Below are 6,679 nucleotides of genomic sequence, written 5' to 3'. Positions count from 1 at the left end.
TATAACAGAAACAGTACAACCAGATTATGCCCATCAAATTTCGTCATTCGCCACCTACATCGAGGCAGGATTTGAAAGAAAGCTTAAAACGCAGTTGAATTCATTTATCAGCAGCCTGTCATACAATGTGGAGAGAAGGCATCATATTCAAGCTTCTTCACGTAATTCCTTGGAAACAAATCTCTCGCCTAATCGAAAATATGCTAAACGATCCGCTGTTCCCAGCAGTCATGGGATCCAATATCAGTTCCTCAATAAAGTGGAAAACAAGGGCCTACCAAACAGATTTGTCCTTCCTTCACTTCTTTTCAGCTTGTACTTTGCTGACATGCCAAAAATAAAATCTACGAAGTTTGGTTAGCACGACGACTGGGTACTTGCAACAATGAATACCTCAAGTGAACAGTCAGAAGAAATACTAATGGAGAACCTAAATGTGAGAAATTACCTTTGTTCTCCAACGGAGCGCCACTAAAATTGAGGTTTACTGCTTCCACTTAAATAATAAATTTGCCGGAAGAAAAACTCAACATAGAGTTTCAAAACACTACACATATAATAAAACACCAAAGAACCTGGGGAAATTCCTTGATAGAACTCCTTCTTTCAGGGAGCATTTAACGAAAACAGCCTAAATATTTAAAATAAGTGCCGGCCGGTGTGACCATGCGGTTCTAGGTGCTTCAGTCTGGAACCGCTTGACCGCTACGGTCGCAGGTTCGAATCCTGCCTCGGGCATGGATGTGTGTGATGTCCTTAGGTTAGTTAGGTTTAAGTAGTTCTAAGTTCTAGGGGACTGATGACCATAAATGTTAAGTCCCATAAATGCTCAGAGCCATTTGAACCATTTTTTTTACAATTAAGTAACAACATCGTTCAAAATCTAAGTGGTACAGCCTGGGAAGCATCGGTATCCACCTTCTGCTCTGGGTCTTATCTTCTTAATCACTGAATCGCTGGATAAACACCCCATATGTACAAAAGATAGACGTCAAGCTAAATAATGCCATCAGAATGACTTCTTACGTTATTAAATCAACACCTTCAGAATGGCTGCCAGTAAATCATCAGCCATATTTCCACCCCCCCCCCCCCAAAGACGACTCATAAATCCTCTCACGAGATAGCATAAAAATAGATCATCGAGGATAAAAACTTACTAATCCGTCAAGATGTCGAAGACACAAAGAGTAACCGACTCTGCTCTAGCCGATCACCAGGGATACCAGCAAGGGTCGCTGTGGAACATGAGTTCAAGAATGGAATGGACAGCGAAATAATAACATGCCGTTTATCATCCAAAAACCATTGCCAGGCAAAACATGGTCGATTCTAAACAACATTAAAAGCCAACAGGTCGGATGCCCATTCTGTAACTGCGGAGAACCACAGACCATCGGACACATCACAGAAGAATGCCCCACAAGATCATACGATGGCAGATCAGAAGGCTCCCTGCTGGCGACTCCTTGGTCGATAGGTTACATCAATCCTCTATATGTTCTTTTCTAAGATTTTGTATTGTAAATTTTTGTACATTCTACGATTTTTCCATATGACGAAAAACCATGCGATGAATAAAAATAAATAAATAATTTTCCAGTATTAGGTGCATTTGTACGTTTGTTTTCGTTGAATACATAGCAGTCTAAGCCTTCAGCGTTGAGAATATGAGGAGGTAAAATCACATTGGGCAAAGAAACTAGAGTCCTAGAATCTGTCATAGACAACATTACATGTCTGAAATTTGTCAGTTTCATAATTATTCTGATTCAGTTGCCATACTCTGTACATCCAAAAAGTTTTGAGACTGCATTAATAAAAAAACAGAGAAGTGAAAAAGGTGGTTCCAGTGTTTTAGGTGTTCTTCATCGTCTCCCTTCACTTCAGTGCACGCGTCGTTGTTACTGTTTGGGAGTCAATACATGCGGACTAAACTTTCCACACACTTTTCTCTTCTTCAAAACATTGTGGAGAATCTCTCGAACACTTGATGCAGGTATGTTACTTCACTGCGTTTTGTGGCTCAGCAATGTTGACACACTACGGTCACACGTCCACTACTTAACATTGCCTGCTCACAACTGACTGTCCAATAAACATCCGTTTTTCATAATCGTTAGCTCAAGCTGTCACAGTAGTTATTGCGCTGTCGCCGTTAATACGCCGGGAATAAAATCAGTATCGGAACTTTTTGGATGGGAGCTGTGTATTTCTGCGGAAAAGGCCCTCTTCTCCCTCTGCCCTCCTCCCTCCCTCCGCCCCTCTCTCTCTCCCTTTTTTTTTATGGCTGATGATTACTGGCTAAGTGGAGCACAGGTTGTAGGCCCGCTGTGTAGGATTTACCGTTGATTTCAGCGGCGACTGCTTTCACCCGTTCAGCGCCACACGCCGCTCCAATGCCCGCCTCGTGGCTTATTGCGAGGACTTCAGAGCAGGCTGGCTGCCCGACGCGGCTAGGGCCGACGAAACTCCGATTTGCTCGGCACGATTCGTATGCAGCAGGCTGGTCGCGGTTTCACGGGAATCCCCGCGGCTGAATGATGGGAGATTGTGAGCATGCGCACGCCGCCCTCGGAATTCGGGATGGGATGCGACGCGGCAGCGTGCCGGGCCGCTGTATAACAGGCGGCGTGACCGCAGCGAGGAGGCGAGGGGAAGCGAATGGCCCGCCAGACGGCACAGGTGCTTAAACACGATCACTCGGCAATCCGAGACCTAAGCTGAACGCAACGTCCGCCGACACAAGAGGCAGGAATCCAGCCTAGGGCTTCTGGCGAGGACGATCGGGTCAATGTCCAATTCTGTGTAATTATGTTAAATTCTTCTTTCCATTTATTCATAACAGTTACTAGGAAGGGGAGCAAGATGTAAGAAGATCACTCGCAGTGTTGTGATATGTGTTGTGTCGGCAGACTTGCCAACACTACGTACACTAATTGAAAGAGGCGGCCAAGATGCACGCGCTAACTCACGAAGGATGGAGTGAGGTCTGAAACAGGAGACTTAATGAATGCTATAAAGAAAAGTACGTAGCTCCTTTGGTACTTATCTTTTAATCCATCCTTTGTATACATCGTTCTTGATGAGACATCTGGAGATTGTGGCGATACAAGTGAGACTCTTTAGATACAAGCTATCTAAGGCTAATGGCGCCTTGCTAGGTCGTAGACTTGAACTTAGCTGAAGGCTATTCTACTGTCTCTCGGCAAATGAGAGCAAAGGCTTCGTCCGTATAGTCGCTAGCAACGTCGTCGTACAACTGGGGCCGAGTTCTCGTACGTCTCTCGAGACCTGCCGTGTGGTGGCGCTAGGTCTACGATCACACAGTGGCGACACGCGGGTCCGACATGTACTAATGGACCGCGGCCGATTTAAGCTACCACCTAGCAAGTGTGGTGTCTGGCAGTGACACCACAATATGTATTGTCAGTTTTTTGTTACGTTAGCAGGACTTTTGGATCTCCACTTATTGCGTTCCATCGCTTCCTCGATGTGTGTATTGCCGCCTAGCACTTCATCCAGCAACTGAAATCTCTTTCCTCCACACCTCCCCTTCCGTTCCACACATCCTTTCAAAACTGGTATGGTAAGTTCTTCTTTCTTCCTTAATATATCTTCTAAGAAGTCCAGTTTCCTTCCTTTTATTAAATTCAGTAGTTGTCGCTTCATTCCCATTCTACTCAGTACCTATCCATGCGACTTTTTTCCGTTCTCCTCCACGTCTACATTTCAGTACTGGCGTTTAATCTATTCAAGGCTGAGCAGAGATTTAGCCGAGCAGAGGTCGTATTCGACAGCCTTTTTATTCCACCGGATACCTTCTGAGGAGTTTTGGGTGTGCCCTCTACACCGGATAAACAATGACTATAAGGCAAATTCATAACTGGATATTTTGTGAAATAGTGTCTTGGTAATTTTGATGTGTTTTGACGGAAGTTTTTTAGGATTTAAGTTTCTTTGGGTTACTCACTCGATTTGGCTGTAGGTCCCCCATGTGTTTGTAATTTATATTTCTTACACTCATTTGAAATTGTGCAACGGCACTGGGGGGTTCATTGGGGTGTTCTGGGCTTAGTTGTGCTAATTTGATTTTGTATGGACACGGTTGGGGTTTGCGTAACTTAATGCTTACTATGGTACACTCTGTACTCCAGGTGTCCCCACTGAACCTGATTGCTTGTGGGGAGCGTGGTTGGGGCTTGTCACCCTTGTTTCACACTGCAGTAGGCTAGCGGTACACGGTTTGCCCTTTCGCCAGCTGACGAGCGGTCGGGCTAGGGAAAAATTAGCTGTATTTGCGTGTGCGAAGGTGTTATTGGAGCTGACTCCATGCACCTAATTCATATACAAGATAAGTTGTGTTTGTTTTGTGCTACCCCTCTGAGTCTTTGATACAGTTTTGAGTGTTTGCTTTAATACCTTGTGCTCTCCAAGTGGTCCCTAAATTCTATGTTACAGAAAAACGTTTTACTTTTGTATTTTCCCGTACCTACGGGTTGTACATTCAGATTCGTATATTTTTACTATTATGTTTATATGTTTCTAAAAGGAAAAGGTTTATATGTTAATGCTTTCCTAAGATTTTCTGTGGACGTGAAGAATTTCGCCAGTGGTATCCACTAAGAGTACGGGGTCTCTTGTCCCCGCTAGTAGCGACTATCACGTATTGTTCAAAATTATTTTAAGAAGCAGGGATTGTGATCCCCCCGTTTTCCTGTATCGAGGTCTTCCCCAATATTGTCATCATCTTATCTCTTCTACGGGCGAATTATTATTGTTAGTATGACTGTACTCCTTGGGGCTTGTTGTCTGTTGTAAATAAATTTTGGGAATTGTCATCATTCGTTCGACCCCTTGTTAATCGCTAAAATTGTTATTAATTACATCAAGCGAAATTAAGTGATCCTTACTGATCTCTTCCCCTCTAAGAGGTTGATGTTAAGGTCATCCAAACAAATTTTGAAGTTGGCTCAAATTAAACTGTTGTTTACCTATGTGATAGCTTTATATTATTAAATTGTTCTTTGAAACAGTAACCCTTGTCTGTGTTTAAAAAATATTTAAGTTTCCTTGTAAAGTTTATTGCTTGTTTTAGTTCTGAGACCTTTAATGAATAAATCATTTTTTGTCCAATAAATTGTGACTGACGATTCAAACTCTGGCAGCAGTCCACCCGCTAAAATCTGTATTGGCTATTGTGGGGCGCCGAGATTTCTCCATTACGATTCAGTTACGCGAAGACTGGTGAAATCATTCTAATTCCGAAGGCAACCAGACTCTCAAGCATTGATAAATTACTCCCGTTCTCACTCCTTAATTTCGATCACAGAACTGTCGTACGGGCGGCTAGCAGCCGTTGTCGATATTGGTAGAGAAAATTCTTGCCGTTCACCCAAATCTTTGTGCCTGGATGCACGATCCTGCTTTCCGCAGTTGGGACGTTTCCTTGGTGGCTGCAACTACTTCTGTTTCTGGAGCATCACTTTCTACAGATTTTAATAAGACATTTGGCGGGGTCAGTCTCACTTTCTTGATGAAGCTGCTTGAGGTAACCGGTCTCAATCGTACTGCGTGTCAGGTATTGTCCAGTTGTTTTACTAGTGTTCAAGCGTCTGTCACTGTGAATGTACAACTTATTCCCCAGGTTACAATACGACGGGGCTTGCTGCAGGGAGCCCCCTCCCTATATCGCTTTTTGTCTTGTCCCTAGAGCCTGTGTTTCGCCGTATTGCTGATCAGTTATGTGACTGGAAGATATTGGGAGAAACCTTCTCAGTGCAAGTGTACACGGATGATGTCCTAACGATGACATATCCTTGCTCAAGGACATGTTGCATTCCTTTTGTTTTCTCTCTGGGGCCCGCATCATTAATAAACGGAAATGTACCTAGTTACCATTCCGGGTTTTCATTAAATTGTCATTGCATTTACATGTGCAATGGTGGTTGCTCGCCCCAAATCGTTGGGGATGATCGTGGATCGCTGCCCAATGAAAATGGCTGCACTCAATTGACGGCAAGTGACGGATCGTATTCAAGGGCCTGTTCGAGAACACGACCGCCGTTCCCTGGAGATTCCTGCATTTTCAGTACAGTGCATTTTGTTGCACTAACATTCCCTCCCTTTTCGATGATAGCGCCAAAATTGATGCAATTATTATGTTGTTGCGTGTGGAAAAGTCATATCATCCGACTCCAGTATAAAGCAGAAGTGAAGCGTCGTCCCCTTGGAGCGTTGGAACTTCCCGATATAAAAGTAAATGCTTCAATATTGTTTACATTGTGTAACGTCTTAACATGTACTCGAGCTACCAATTCCATTGCATGACATTCACGTGTGCTTGATCGGCCAGCCTGACTGCCCCTGCAGACATTGGCCCCACGCTATTAGTGCAAAGAGAAAACGGACATAGTGTTCGCTTGCCATGCAGGATCGTGCAGCTGTGTCGTGTACCATGAGTCAGGAATCTGAATTGTTTGCCCCGAGAGAGGTGTGGACGCGGACAGTGCGACGACGTCTGCAACACCATGGACTGTCAGTGCGGTGCTTAATGTTGCAGCTTCTCCTGGTTCGCCAGCAGAGACAACACTGGGCAGACGAGCCTGAGAACTGGTACTTTGGGAAAGGCAGGATTCGGTGTGGACAGGGCCGTAATCAGTTACCGCTGGTCTCTCAA

The sequence above is a fragment of the Schistocerca nitens genome, chromosome 5 (assembly GCF_023898315.1).
Source record: "Schistocerca nitens isolate TAMUIC-IGC-003100 chromosome 5, iqSchNite1.1, whole genome shotgun sequence".
NCBI classification, from domain to species: Eukaryota; Metazoa; Arthropoda; class Insecta; order Orthoptera; family Acrididae; genus Schistocerca; species Schistocerca nitens.
The sequence above is the reverse complement of the archived record's forward strand: the minus strand, read 5'-3'. Positions refer to the sequence as shown.